At 42.4% G+C, this 16,045-nt stretch overlaps 1 pseudogene across 1 annotated transcript in view; it reads left to right on the forward strand.

Annotated features, from left to right (window-relative positions):
* The first annotated feature begins 4,676 nt into the window (after positions 1-4,676).
* Positions 4,677-16,045, forward strand: part of LOC117710284 (NACHT, LRR and PYD domains-containing protein 1a-like) — a 39,485-nt pseudogene continuing 28,116 nt past the window's right edge. The window contains exon 1 of the transcript XR_013110802.1: positions 4,677-4,827. The product of XR_013110802.1 is annotated as an NACHT, LRR and PYD domains-containing protein 1a-like (transcript). The remainder of the gene's footprint in view (positions 4,828-16,045) is intronic.

A 16,045-nucleotide genomic window follows, 5' to 3' on the forward strand; every position in this document is an offset into this window, starting at 1 on the left:
CACCACATAGTTTAGGAACAATGGTAATTCAATCTCTCAGCACAACAACAAAACCTAATCCTGTAAGCCTCATAAGATCTAATCCTCCAGTGGTGGATCCTTTCAGATCCGCCATGATAACAGGGAACTCTACTGCTACATTTTGTCCATGCACATGCACACACACACAAGTTGCCAAAAGAGCCCTTCCTCCCTCCCTTCCTCCTCCTCCCCTCCCCCTCCTTCCCCCCAGGGTCTAAACCACCAGCCTGGGAGCACGTAGGGAGGGACCCATGACTCTACCTGTATATGTAGGGGAGGATGACCTTGTTGGGCATAGATGGGAGTGGAGATCCTTGGTCCCATGAAGGCTGAATACCAAGTTGGGGCGGGGGGGGGGGGAGAATTCGACAGTGGGGAGATAGGAGTGGGGGGGTAGGTGGAGCCACACCCTCATAGAAGCAGGAGGAGGGGATGGGATAAGGGGTTCCTGGGTGGTGGGGGGAATGGGGTAAGGAGATAAAATCTGAAATGTAAATATAATATTCAATAAAAAAGGAAAAAAATGATTGTACACAGTATGTACAGATACGGACTAAATATAAAAATGTATATTATTAAACCTTACTTAAAACATATTATTAGATTATTTAAACAAATGATCTTTAAATTTATTTATTGTTTCTATTTTGGTCTCAAGTCTAAACAGTCAAAGAGAAGTTGGAAATGATTGTACAAAGTCCATGGAGCATGTGTGTGATCTTCAGACTTTTGGAGCCAAACCTCAAAACAGACTAAGATTATAAATCAAATCATGATGTTTTATGGTAAATTAATCACCTTTCCTGGCAGTGTTTTTATCCTATAATTACACAATTTAAATTATTTTAGTGTATTCTTGAATAGCTTATCAAATATACCTAGTTTAAAACATACAGGCCTTAACAATCACCACAAAAGGCCAAGTGCTGTTAGCCAAGAGCTTCCATTCTCATTGCAGGACAACATGACAGAAAGCAAACCAGTTTGTGGTGTTGGGTGGTAACAAGAGTCAGCAGGAGAGTAAAGGAGGGTAACGCTGGAAGGGCGGCAGAAGGCAGGTAACAAACTTCTGACCTGTGGGAAATCATTTCAAGAAAATGGTGAAGCCAGTGCAAAGGTCCTGAGGTGAGCACGTTCCTGGTGTGTTCAAAGAAATAGGAAGGTAGAGCAGCAAACCATGACAGAAAAAGTAAGAAGCTTGAAGTAGGATTTATTACCAAAAAGTGAGCAAGGTGGGAATGAGCAGGTCACATAGAGCCCTGTAAAAACTGGAAGAAACGTGTTTGTCACTTAGAGCAAGATAGAGAGGATTGTAAGATATAAATGGGGAAAATATGTAACTAATTCACTATTAGATGTGTGACTCTGGCTTCAAGACTGAGAATGGACGACAGTACCAGCAGAGAGGTAGGATGCTGGGGAGAGATCCAGGAGACTGGCTGGACCAGCACACTCCTTGAACAGTGAGTCAGATAACAGAAGTGTGGATAAGATGGTGCTGGAGGCTGGAGAGATGGCTCAGAGGATAAGCACTTGCTATGCAAGCTTGAGGACCTGTGCTCTGATCCCCAGCATCCTCACAAATGCCTGCTGGGCATGGTTACAGGTTTGTAATGCCAGATTTCAGAAAGGAGAAACAGTAAGTGTTCTGGGTTAGCTGCCTAGCTGTACTAACCAAGTCCCTAAGCTTTCAGGACACACACATGAGTCCATTTGCATATGAACCTGCACACACCTACAGAAGAAATATATGGTGATGATAAGAATCAAATCCTGCCTGGCGGTGGTGGCACACGCCTTTAATCCCAGCACTTGGGAGGCAGAGAAAGGCGGATTTCTGAGTTCGAGGCCAGCCTGGTCTACAGAGTGAGTTCCAGGACAGCCAGGACTACACAGAGAAACCCTGAATGTGACATTTAGGAGACATCAAGAGCCAAAAAAAAATAACAAATTAGACAGGGTTTGTGGCCTAAGATGCATTACTGAAATGAACAGCCTGGGACTGGGCAGGCTACAGGGAAGGAGAGAAGCCCAGAGATCCAGAGCACAAATCTGGGGGGATCCAGGAGCTATTGCTGAGCTGGGACCTGTTGACAAACCTGGTGTTCCACATTTAATGGAGGAGGGAACTGGGCTCAGACATGAGTCCTGTGGTCAAGTAGACAGGGCTTCTGCAAACCTAGAAGAAGCTCTCAGCCTGACTCCTCCAGCCCAGGCATCTGCAGACACTTAACAGGAAACAAGCTGAATCATGTTCAACTTCCGCTCCCAGTGTTTAGAGGAAGTACATCTGCAGCTCTCTGATGCCTGCCTTCCTGAAAATGGGACAGAGTCTCTTTCACTTTTGCAGAACACATTCCTAGCTGAGAACCCTTATTCAAGGACACACACAACAGTGGGCCTCATACAGGAGCAGGGTGAGTAGTGGGACCCATATTCCACCAAAACACTTAGTTGTGGGAGGAGAAGAGCTGGCCTCATTCCACTAAAACATACTGTGACAGACATGGGACCTTGTCCGGAAAACCAGGGCCCAGGGCCCCAGCCTCTGCTTGGAGAGTCTGCAGGTCAGCTCTGATGGATGATAGACTGCTGGATTCACCTGTATGGTTCATGTGTCTGCTCCTGTCATAGTCTATCCTGCACCCTCCTGTCTACCCTGAATTTGCAGGAATAAGGATCCAGAATGATGAGGTATTCATGGATGTGATATATATCAAGTATCATATACAAAATTTACAGGGGGTGGTGTGGGAGAATCAAGGTCCCCAGGGAGCTACGTTAAACAAAGTTAATGAAGAAAACACAAGACACCTCAACACAGTTGCCTTAAGATTGATAGCCACAGTGCACACAGGGAAGAATGAATTTCCAGATACTATAATCTTGACTTCTCTGAGGCACAGGCTTCAGTGTTAAACCAGCCTTACCAAGTCCACTCCTGGACAAGGGTGCAAAACTAATGTTCCTTTTATCCTTACGTCAGGGCCTCTAAGAAGTCTTGTGTTGGTCTGTCCCCTTTGTGACTCTTTGGCTTTCTCTGGGTAATGTGCCTTCCATCAAATTGTTAGTTGGCTCAGTATTGCTCCCCCTGTGTGGTACCCAGGGACAGAAGACTTCTAAAAATCTATCAAACCAGATAGCCTGAACTTCGACTGAGCCTTTACTCCACCTCTGTCCTGTATCTTCCCACCATACACTGGGTCACAGTAATGGCTGAAATATTGATCTCCTTAGAGTGGGACATTAGAAAAGGAACAAGATGAGGACACTGGGATAGCGAATGTCCTGCATGGTCCTTGATGCATCCTTCATCCCTGTGTTTCTATCCTCCTACCATCCTGTCCTTGGTACCCCAGAACCCCCAACCCCTCATCCCTTGATTTGCATCCTCTATCCTCCCAACCATCACGCTCTGACCTGCATCCCTCCTTCTTCTTACGTCTACACTTCCCCACTCTCTAGATGCCCACCTTCCCACTCCTCTGTCTCCATCGATTTCTCTGCCTAGGCTGAGCCAGTCTTCCCTGCTGTGGTTCTCCAAGGTTAAAGAGAGCTAGATCTCCTGCACACTGCTACTGTGGGGCTAGTGCCTTACTTCAGGAACAATACTGCTATGCACCCACAAACCCAACAAACCCAAGGGGTGAACAGCACCCAAAGATTTAGTGAAGGACCAGACCCCCCCATAAGCAAAATGTAGTGAATAATGTCTTCCTAAGGATGGGCTTTTGGTTCCCTCTGACTCAACTCCTGCCCTTGATCTCTCCATTTCTCCTTATCCTCATACATCAGTTTTATCCTGTCCTTTAAAAATTATGCATAAGGTCCACCTGGATCCAATCACTGTTATTACTCAGTCCACATTAGGACAATGGCTGCCCTGGCTAGAGCCTACTAGGTCCCCTATCCTCAATCTCATTGTACACTTCACAGCCTCCTGTGTAATGTCTGTTTCAAAGGTTTCTCCAGAAGGGAATGGCATCAATCACATGACTGATCCAGTAGAGCAGATCAAGCTAAAAATCTCTTTGCAGCACATGAAGTCCACCCACAACATACACACCCCTTAACCCCTAGGTACAGGATCCAGGCTTACCTCCATCATCATCTTCCCACAGGAAACAATCAGTAAAAGGAAACACCCATGATTCTTTTCGTGTGTCCTTAAGGTGAGATAAATAACCTTAATGATCTAAAAGAAGAACCTTAGACAAGCTAAGAAACCCCCAACACAGTATAATGTTTAGCACACCTGTCTTCAGGAAAGTCAACACAGTACCTAGAACAGGCACCAGCATCATTCAGCTGTGAAATGTTAAAGAACATGTTCACGATTAAACACTCCTGTCCCAGAGTTCCCTCTTCTGCCCTATGAAGCCCAAGCCCCTGCACTTGGACACACAGTACCCACTCCTCAGGAGAGACTTGTGTCTTTCAATTGTTCTGATCAAAGGCCCATCTGACCCTGTAGAGGTTTGTCTGCTTTCTTTTATTACCAGGTCTCCTCTATCAGTATTGAATACCCATTTCCAGAAAGAAGCGTCTGCCAGAAACAAGAAGCAACTGGACTCTTGCTTGGAACAACAGAAGAGAGTCTTGAAGCAATAAGAGCACAACTGCTCAGAGAAACAGTATCCCAGAGCTCTATCACCATGGAAAAATCTCAGTCCAAGCAGAAAAGTGACAAAAGGATGGCTTGCTGTAAAGATGAAGAGGACATACACACCAACCCCATTACAGACCATTATGTTCCGTTGAAGCAGATGAATAACAGACCTAAGCCAAAGAGGGACTCTTTGCTAGGTAAGTACACCAAGAACCCCAACCCATCACTCTGTGACCCCTTCATAACTACTGAGCCCTCCTGCCAAGGTTTCCATGAGCAGGCTAGCCTCATGTCAAAAGAGTTCACAGGCTCTAGGAGAGGCTGGAACAGGACGGCTTTCAGAAACCCCTAACTGAACACAGGAGAACACTATGTTCTACAGAAGTGCATGCTCAGGTTCCTATATGGTCCTCTGAAAGAAGCACCATCAAGCTGTAGTGGAGAGAGTTAGGCATGGAGAGGTCTCTGAGAAGGTTGGCATAGGGGTCAAGCCAGCTCTTTTTTTATTTACATTTTATTTACATTTCAGATGCCATCCCCTTTCCCTATTTACCTTCCCTAGAAAACCCCTATCCCATCCTCACTCCTCCTTTTTGCTTTTATACAATTTTTTAAATGTTAATCAAAGGCTTTATAAGTTTGGTAAAATTGGGTATTATATTCACCTTTCAGATTTTATCCCCTTATCCCACTTCCCCCCACCACCCAGAAACCTCCTATTCCATGCCCCCTCCTCATGCTTCTATGAGGCAGTGCCTGCACCTACCCCACCACCACCCCCTCTCCACACTCACATTCCCCCCCCACTCTGTGTTCCCTTTTTATGGGACCAAGAAACTCCTCTCCTACCTATGCCCAACAAGGCCATCCTCCCCTACATATACTGCTGGAGTCATGGGTCCCTCCCTATGTGCTCCCAGGCTGGTGGTTTCGACCCTGGGGGGCTCTGGTTATTTGGTATTGTTGCTTTTCTCCAGGGGTCACAAGTCCTTTCTGCTCCTTCAGTCTTCTCTCTAAGTTCTCCATTGGGAAACCCCTGATCATATCAGTGGTTAACTGTGAGCATCGTCCTCTGAAAGTGTTAGTCTTTGGCAGACCTCTAAGGAGACAGCTATATCATATTCTTGACAGCATGCACTTCCAGCCATCCACATCAGTGTCTAGCTTAGGTGACTGTACATGGGATGAATACCCAGGTGGAATGGTCTCCTGATGGCCCTTCCTTCAGTTTCTGTCCCACACTTTGTCTCCATATTTGCTCCCTTGAGAATTTTTGTTACTCATTCTAAGTAGAACTGAGGCATCCCCTCTTGGTCTTCCTTCTTCATGAGCTTCATGTGGTCTCTGGGTTGAGTTTTTGCTATTCCGAGCTTTTGGGCTAAGATCCGCTTAACAGTGAGTAAATACCATGTGTGTTCTTTTGTGATTGGGTTAACTCACTCAGGATGATAATTTCTAGATCCATCCATTTACCTAAAAATTTCTCAAATTCACTATTTTTAATAGCTGAGTAATACTCCACTGTGTAAATGTACCACATTTTTTGTATCCATTCCTCTGGTGAGGGACATCTTGGTTCTTTCCAGCTTCTGGCTATTATAAATAAGGCTGCTATGAACATAGTGGAGCATATGTCCTTATTATATGTTGGAGCATCTTCTGGGTATATGCCCAGGAGTGGTATAGCTGGATCCTCGGTAATGCTATGTCCAGTTTTCTGAAGAACCACCAGACTGATTTCCAGAGTGGTTGTACCAGCTTGCAATCCCACCAACAATGGAGGAGTGTTCCTCTTTCTCTGCATCCTTGCCAGCATCTACTATCACCTGAGTTTTTGATCTTAGCCATTCTGATTGGTGTAAGGTGGTATCTCAGGGTTGTTTTGATTTTCATTTCCCTGATGACTAAGGATGTGGAACATTTCTTAAGGTGCTTCTCGGCCATTTGAGTTTCCTCAGTTGAGAATTCTTTGTTTAGCTCTGTACCCCATTTTTAATAGGGTTATATGGTTGTCTGGAGCATAATTTCTTGAGTTCTTTGTAAATATTGGATATTAGCCCTCTATCAGATGTAGGATTGGTTAAGATCTTTTCCCAATCTGTTGGTTGCCATTTTGTCTTATTGACAATGTCCTTTGCCTTACAGAAGCTTTGTAATTTGATGAGGTCCCATTTGTCAATTCTTGATCTTAGAGCATAAGCCATTAGTGTTCTGTTCAGGAACTTTTCCCCTGTGCCTAGGTATTCTAGGGTCTTTCCCACCTTCTCTTCTATTAGTTTCAGTGTATCTGATTTTAAGTGAAGGTCTTTTATAAACTTGGATTTGAGCTTTGTACAAGGAGATATGAATGGATTGATTTGCATTCTTCTACATGTTGACCTCCAGTTGAACCAGCACCATTTGCTGAAAAGGCTGTCTTTTTTCCACTGGATGGTTTTAGCTCCTTTGTCAAAGATCAAGTGACCATAGGTATGTGGGCTCATTTCTGGCTCTTCAGTTCTATTCCATTGATCTTCCTGTCTGTCTCTGTACCAATACCATGCAGTTTTTATTACTATTGCCCTGTACTATAGCTTGAGGTCAGGGACAGTGATTCCCCCAGAAGTTCTTTTGTTGTTGAGAATAGTTCTCGCTATCCTGGGTTTTTTGTTGTTCCAAATAAATTTGCAAATTGATCTTTCTATCTCTATGAAGAATTGATTTGGAATTTTGATGGGGATTGCATTGAATCTATAGATTGCTTTTGGCAAGATGGTCATTTTTACTATATTAATCCTGCCAATCCAGGAGCATGGGAGATCTTTCCATCTTCTGAGATCTTCTTTGATTTCTTTCTTCAGAGACTTGAAGTTCTTGTCATACAGATCTTTCACTTGCTTGGTTAGATTAACTCCAAGATATTTTATATTATTTGTGGCTATTGTGAAGGGTGTCATTTCCACAATTTCTTTCTCAGCCTGTTTATCTTTTGAGGAGAGGAAGGCTACTGATTTGATTGAGTTGATTTTATATCCAGCCACTTTGCTGAAGTTGTTTATCAGGTTTAGGAGTTCTCTGGTGGAAGTTTTAGGGGCACTTAAGTATACTATCATATCATCTGCAAATAGTGAAATTTTGACTTCTTCCTTTCCTATTTGTATCCCTTTGACTTCCTTTTGTTGTCTAATTCCTCTAGCTAGGACTTCCAATACTATATTGAATAGGTAGGGTGAGAGTGGGCAGCCTTGTCTAGTCCCTGATCTTAGTGGGATTGATTCAAGTTTCTCTCTCTTTAGTTTGATCTTGGCTACTGGCTTGCTGTATATATCTTTTACTATATTTAGGTATGGACCTTGAATTCCTAATCTTTCCAAGACTTTTAACATGAAGGGATGTTGAATTTTGTCAAAAGCTTTCTCAGCATCTAGTGAGATGATCATGTGGTTTTTTTCTTTGAGTTTATTTATGTAGTGGATTACATTGATGGATTTCTGAATACTGAACCATCCCTGCATTCCTGGAATAAAGCCTACTTGATCATGATGGATGATTGCTTTGATGTGTTCTTGGATTTAGTTTGAGAGAATTTTATTGAGTATTTTTGCATCAATATTCATAAGAGAGATTGGTCTGTAGTTCTCTTTCTTTGTTAAGTCTTTGTGAGACTTAGGTATGAGTGTAATGGTAGCTTCATAGAACGAATTGGGTATTGTTCCTTCTGTTTCTATTCTGTGGAATAGTTTGAAGAGAATTGGTATTAGGTCTTCCTAGAAGGTCTGATAGAATTCTGCACTAAAACCATCTGGCCCCGGACTTTTTTTGGTGGGGAGATTTTTAATGACTGCTTCTATTTCTTAGGGGTTATGCGGCTGTTTAGATGGATTATCTGCTCCTCGTTTAACTTTGGTACCTGGTATCTATCTAGAAAATTGTCCATTTCATCCAGATTTTCCAATTTTGTTGAGTATAGGCCTTTGTAGTAGAATCTGACGATTTTTTAAATTTCCTCTGTTTCTATTGTTATGTTTCCCTTTTCAGTTCTGATTTTATTAATTTGAGTACTGTCTCTGCGCCCTTTGGTTAGTCTGGCTAAGGGTTTGTCTATCTTGTTGATTTTCTCAAAGAACCAGCTTCTCGTTTTGTTGATATTTTGTATAGTTCTTTCTGTTTCAACTTGGTTGATTTCAGCCCTGAGTTTATTTCCTGCCGACTACTCCTCTTGGGTATATTAGCTTCTTTTTGTTTTAATGCTTTCAGGTGTGCTGTCAAGTTATTAATGTATGCTCTTTCCATTTTCTTTTTGTGAACACTTAGAGCTATGATTTTTCCTCTTAGTACTGCTTTCATGGAGTCCCACAAATTTTGATATGATGTGTCCTCATTTTCATTTAAATCTAAAAAGTCTTTAATTTCTTTCTTTATTTCTTCCTTGACCAAGTTATCATTGAGTAGAGCATTATTCAGTTTCCACGTGTATGTGGGCTTTCCATTGTTTTTGTCCATATCAAAGACAAGTCTTAGTCCATGGTGGTCTGATAGGGTACAAGGGATTATTTCAATCTTTTTGTATCTGTTGAGGCCTGTTTTGTGACCAATTATTTTGGAGAAGGCACCATGAGATGCTGAGAAAAAGGTATATTCTTTTGTTTTAGGATGAAATGTTCTATAGATGTCAGTTAAATCCAATTGCTTCATAACTTCTGTTAGTTTCATTGTGTCTCAGTTTAGTTTCTGTTTCCACAATCTGTCCATAGCTGAGAGTGGGATGTTGAAATTTCCCACCATTATTGTGTGAGGTGCAATGTATGCTTTAAGCTTTAGTAAAGTTTCTTTTATGTATGTGGGTGCCCTTGCATTTGGAGCATAGATGTTCAGAATTGCAAGTTCCTCTTGGTACATTTTTCCTTTGATGAATATGAAGTGTCCTTCTTTATCTTTTTGATTACTTTTGGTTGAAAAATGATTTTATTTGATATTAGAATCCCTACTCCAGCTTGTTTCTTGGGGCCATTTTCTTGGAAGATTGTTTTTCAACTTTTACTCTGAGGTAGTGTCTGTCTTTTTCACAAGGGTGCGTTTCCTGTATGCAGCAAAATGTTGGGTCCTGTTTATGTATCCAATCTGATAGTCTATGCCTTTTTATTGGAGAATTGAGTCCATTGATATTAAGAGATATTAAGGAAAATGAATGTTGTTTCCTGTTATTTTTGTTATTGGCAGTGGAGTTATGTTTGAATAGCTACCTTCTTTTAGGGTTGTTGGAAGATTATTTTCTTGCTTTATCTAGGTTGTAGTTTCCCTCCTCTTGTTGGAGTTTTCCACCAATTATCCTTTGAAGTGCTAGATTTGTGGTAAGATATTGTGTAAATTTGGATTTGTCATAGACTATTTTGGTTTCTCCATCAATATTGATTGAGAGTTTTGCTGGGTATAGTAGTCTGGGCTGGCATTTGTGTTCTCTTAGGGCCTGCATGATATCAGTCCAGAATCTTCTGGCTTTTATAGTCTCTGGTGAGAAATCTGGTGTAATTCTTATAGGTCTGCCTTTATACGTTACTTTGCCTTTTTCCCTTACTGCTTTTAGTATCTTCTCTTTGTTTTGTATATTTGATGTTTTGATTATTATGTGACGAGAGGTATTTCTTTTTTGGTCTAGTCTATTTGGGGTTCTGTAATATTTCCCTGTGTGTTCTCCCATCAGCTTCAGGACAAAGACTCTCTGATAGTCATCGGGCTAGGCACCAATCTCTGAGTACAGCAGAATATCATTAAAAATCAGTTCATTGACATTCCTTGCTTTTTGATCATGATTGGTTCTACCCTAGGTCTCTGGGCCATCAAAGTTCCAATTCCTGGCCATCTAGGTCCTGTAGGCATGGGCTCCCTCTTGTGGCCATGGCCTCAAGTTAGAACATTTATTGATTGGCCACTCCCTCAAGCACATCTTGCAGGCAGGACACCTTGTGCATCAAAGGTTTTCTGGGTAGGTTGGTTTCCCAGTCCCACATCTGAAAGCCTTGCCTAGTTACAGAAAATGAAAAGTGCAGGCTCCATATCCACCAATACTAGGAAATCCATTAATTCCTCTGGCTTCCTCTCTCTGGCTTGATACCAGTCTGATGACATTGCCATCAGATGTGACTTATGTGCCATGGCTCTTTTTCTTTGTAACATTCAGTAACCTCTCTATGCTCTGTGTATTTAGTATTGTAACTCTCTGTTGTGGGAAGTTGTCTTTCTGCTCCTTTCTATTTGGTATTCAGTGTACTTCTTGTATCTATCTGAGTGAGTTGGTCTTTCCTGATTCCTATGATTTTATTGAAGATTTGGTCTGTGCATTGACCTGGGAGTCCCCTCCCCCCATTCACTTTTACCTATCAATAGAAGATTTGTCGTTACCTGGTGTCCCCACATTTCCTATAAGTTCCCCTTGAGTTTTACCAATTTATTTTTACTTATGTGGTCTAATTCCCATGCTTTATTTTCTATCCTCTACTTGATGTGTTCTACTTATAAGGCTTTCTTTGAATTTTGTAATTGTGTTGTTGAATTTTTCAAGTTGATCTTCAATTTAGTTGAGTTTCCTTTGATATTTATATCTCATTTGAATTCAGTTTTTAAATCATTGTTATTTTATTTGGCATTGTATTCTTTTTCTCTTGCATATATAACTCGGGCATCTATTCTCCCTGAGTTCATTCTTTTCAACTTCATTAAGCTTTTTGTCTCTGACTTCTAAAACTCCCTAACAATATAATATCCATGATTGCCACTAAGTTCAGTATCCTGACCAGTGCAACTGTGAACTGATCTCTCCAAATTTTTACCAGGACACAAACCTCATCTCAGCATCTTCATTGGAAGGAACTCAAGACAAGACAGACATTAAAGAAAAAAGATTCTAAACGTGAGAGGGAAGGAGAGGACTCAGGAGAAGTGCACCGGGACTAGGGAAAGGTGGGAATCATGTAAATGTAGGGTGTAAGTAGAAAATTCAAGAACTTTACAGAAAACTTGGTAATTCTCACTGGAGAATGTTTCTATGGACTGGTGGACTGGGAAACAGCAAGTGTTGTCTTAACTTTTGTTCTTGTTGTTGCAATGAGACCTGGGCATATGGGTTTTATTCTGTTGTTGTTGTTGTTGTTGTTGTTGTTGCTGTTGTTGTTGTTGCTGTTGTTGTTGTTCTATGTCTGATATGGACATACCGAGTTGTACTGACACATGGGATGTATTACACAGCCTGGATCTGGAGTTAAGAAGAGTGGAGATGGACCTCTCCAGCCTGGGCTGGAATCCTACTAGTAGGACCTGGGCTGGGTCTGGTATTGGAGAGGGTGCATTCAGGGCAGGGGCAAGGACACTCACTAGATTGAGCCTGAGCACAGGGTGAGCTTGGAGGATAGACGTGATACATGCAGCCGTGGGTTGACCAGAGTTGGCCAATAGCTGTGTCAGGAAACACACAGAGAATGTGTAGTTTAAAAATTGTGTCTCATTTCCATATGACTGTGCTAGAGTGGGGACAGTGCTATGATATAGTGAGTGCCAAACAGAAAAGAACCAGAAGGCTATGATCACTTTGAAGCAGCAGCAGGACTATCAGGATTGCATGCTTAAGGTATGGGGGTTGGTAATGACAGAGAGTTCAGGTAGATTGTTTCCACACCACCTGGATGAGATAAAGTGTAATCAGGGGAGTCCCGTGTAGGAGAGACTCAAAAGAAGATCAGGACCACTGGCAGCTGCTGTGCAGTAACCACAGTGGAGATCTGTGTCTGGTTCTGCAGGTCTAAATAAATTTGTTTGAAAACTTCATACATTATACACTGTAGCTTGATCACATCCACTCCCAAGAACACCCTCTAGCACACGCCCTCCCACTCGCATGTCCTCTGACCTTTTGTTTTGTTGATGTTATCATTGGTGTTGATTTGTCTGCTACTCACTGTTGTTTTATTTAAACCTCTCATGCCAGTTAGTGCTGCCTGGCAGAATACTGAGTGATCTTGTCTGCTTACACTTGTGTTCCTCTTGCAAAAACAACTCTATCTGTATTGAGTTCAAGACTACAACAGTCATGCAGTGTTCAGAAAAGCACATCTCACCGCACTCCTTTCTGTGCTCCCACTATTTCATTCTTTCTGCCAACTCACTTGAAGTGTTCCCAGAGCCTTGGAAAACTCTCTTAGAACTCCCACCTAGGACCAAGCCATCAATAGACATTTAATCAGAATTTTGACTCTGAGTCGCTATGTTAATTGCTGAACACTGCATGGAGAAGCTTATTTGGACAAGGTTGAGGTTAATCTGTGAGTATAAACATAATCAGAAGTCGGTTTAACAATATGTCTATTTAGCAAAACAACAGTAATAGGTCCTCTCTTAGGGCCCATGAACTCCTACGACATGGATTTTAGAACACGTTTATAGTACCAGGTATGAACTCCCTCCTGTGGAATGCAAATCTAATCAGAAATTCCTCATAGTAATCATAGAACAGTTGGTTACCCTATAATCTTCAGGCAACTATTGCACTATGGAGCATGACTTCCCTGGCAGGTCAGTATTGTAGCATTCAGGCTCAGAAGCAGGGACTAATTCCATTCATGGCTTTTCTCTACAAATGGACTCATATCATGTCCTAGAACTAGAAAACCTACCAGCATAGATGAAATGGCATGACTGTTCCAACTTAGTTCTTTTAACTCCTGTACAAAAATAAGTGCTGTCTTCAGCAACATGGTCTAACTCTAGTTCTTTTAGACTGTGAAGAACAATGGTAACAGGCTTCTTTGGATTTGGAGTCTCTGCTTCCTCGTGACCAGTAACACTTTGACAGTGTTACTGAGAAATGTCCTACTCTATCGGCTCTAATGGGACTCATCAGAATCTGTGTGTATTACCCCATCTCTGTTTTCTGTCCTGTCAATGGAAACCAAACTCAGATGTTTCTTCTTCATTTAATGTGCTCACAGTTTGCCACTGTGCACGCTGCTGAGCTTCACCGCCCCTGTTGTGCTCCTGCTTCCTCTCACCAGTGCAACTGAGGATTTATCTCTCCAGATTTTGACCAGGACACAAACCTCATCTCAGCATCTTCATTGGAAGGAACTCAAGACAAGACAGAAATTAAAGAAAAAAGATTCTAAATGTGAGAGGGGAGGAGAGGAGTCAGGAGAAGTTCACCGGGACTAGGGAAAGGTGGGAATCATGTAAATGTGGGATGTAAGTAGAAAATTCAAGAACTTTACAGAACACTTCAAAAACAAATTAAACATGCAAATCAAAATATGTAAAGCAAGAATACATATATGACAGAAAACTTGTGGCATTTGTATCTGGAGGCAATGAATACCTCACTAAGTAGAATATTTTCCACTTCCATCCACTTTATGTGAGATTTGATTTATTGGCCTTTCTTCTTTCTCTTCTTTCTCTTCTTTCTCTTCTTTCTCTTCTTTCTCTTCTTTCTCTTCTTCTTCTTCTTCTTCTTCTTCTTCTTCTTCTTCTTCTTCTTCTCCTTCTTTGTCTGTATGTGTGTGTTTCTGATATATATATATATATATATATATGTTTGTGTGTGTGTGAGGGCATATATGAGGAGTCACACTGTGCATGTACATGTGAGTGCACTAAATTGATGTCAGAAATCTTCCTCAATTGCTTTCTTACTGATGAAGGCAGAATATCCCAGCATCTATACCCAGAGCTCATCAAGTAGCAAGACTGGCTCATCATCATACCCTGGGGAAGCCCCTGTCTCAGCTTTCTGGGCCTGAAATTACAGGGGACCCCAAAGTGAATTCAGCATGTAAAGGAAGTCTTGGGATACACATTCTAGCACAAATGCTTTAGCTGAAAGTTCTTTAAAGGTTGAGCCATCTTGCTTCCCCAATATGCCTTCCAAGTGTAATGGAACTTAAGACAATTTAGGTGTTTGCATAATGACAGATACATTCCATCTGGAAGGTCTTGGAGAACGTGCTCTAAGAACAGCTGGGCCCCTCTTGGCACTTTGAGGAGATGTGGCCTGAGCTAGGCAGACCTTGGCCACAGACATGAGTGTCAACCTTGTAACATTCAGGAGATGTTAGAAGTCCTCCTTCAGAAGACAATAAGAGCAAACCTACAGTTCCTAATTTCAGAGGCAAGTTGCCACCTAAAGCCAGACCCTCAAGTGCTAATTGTGTGAACTGATGCTAGTACACTTGGTGCTCTCACTAAATTTTCTTCAACATCTCATCCATGGCAGTACAAGCAGCTGCCTTGTACTTTGAGCAACTGACTGGTATTGAGGAATGAACTTGGATTCTGGTCCATAGGTCATCCTCCTATCTGTCTTGGCTTGAGTTTCTTCTAATGACGGATACTGAGATGAGATTTGTGTTCTGCTCAAAATCTGGAGAGATGAATCTTTGGATGTGCTGGTTGGAGAAAGCAAGAGTAGGGCAGGAAAAGTGAAACTCAGCAAAGTGCACAGTGGCAAACTGTGGAGCATGTTAAATTGAGAACAATTGTCTGAGTTTGGCTTCCATTGCAGGCAGAAAGAAAAGACTGGCCAGGTTTTTAAAATCATTTTATTTATATGCATTCCAGTCATTGCCCTCTCCCAGGCCCCTTTCCCACAGTTCCTCATCCCATTCCTCTTCCCCCTTGCCTCCAAGAGGGTATCACCCCACACCAGGCTTCCCCCTTCCCTGGGGCCTCAAGTCTCTTGAGGATTAAGCAAATCTCCCAGAGGCCCAATCAGGCAGACCTTAGCCATATACATGTCAGGGGCCTCAGACCAGCCTATGTATGCTCCTGGTTGGTGGCTCAGTTCTGGGTGTTCCCAGGGGTCTGCATTAGTTGAGACTGCTGGTCTTCCTATGGGGTCACCCTCCCCTTCATCTTCTTCAATCCTTCCCCTAATTCAGCTGTAGGGGTCTCCAACTTCAGTCCAATGGTTAGATATAAGTATCTATGTCTGTCTCAGTCAGCTGCTGGTAGGGCCTCTCAGAGGACAGCTCTGCCAGGCTCCCATCTGTAAGCACATGAAAGCATCAGTAATAGTGTTAGGCCTTGTTGCCCAACCATGTGATAGATCCCAAGTGGAGCTGGTCATTGGACCACCTTTCCTTCAGTCTCTTCTCTATTGTTGTCCCTGTAGTCCTTTTAGACAGAAACAATTCTGGGTCAGGAATTTTGACTGTGAGTTAGTAACCCAGTCTCTCCACTTGAGGTCCTGTCTACTGCAGGTGGACTCTTTGAGTTCCTGCTCCCCAGTGTTGGGAATTTTGGCTAAGGTTACCCCCATTGAGTCTTAAGAGTTCCTAACTTCCCAGGTCTCTGGTACTTTCTAAAGGGTTCCCCAACCTCCCACCGCCCAAGGCTGCTTATTTCCATTCATTGTGCTAGCCCTCTGGGCTTCTCTCCTGTCCTGCTCCATACCTG

This window comes from Arvicanthis niloticus, chromosome 6, assembly GCF_011762505.2.
Source record: "Arvicanthis niloticus isolate mArvNil1 chromosome 6, mArvNil1.pat.X, whole genome shotgun sequence".
Lineage (NCBI taxonomy): Eukaryota > Metazoa > Chordata > Mammalia > Rodentia > Muridae > Arvicanthis > Arvicanthis niloticus.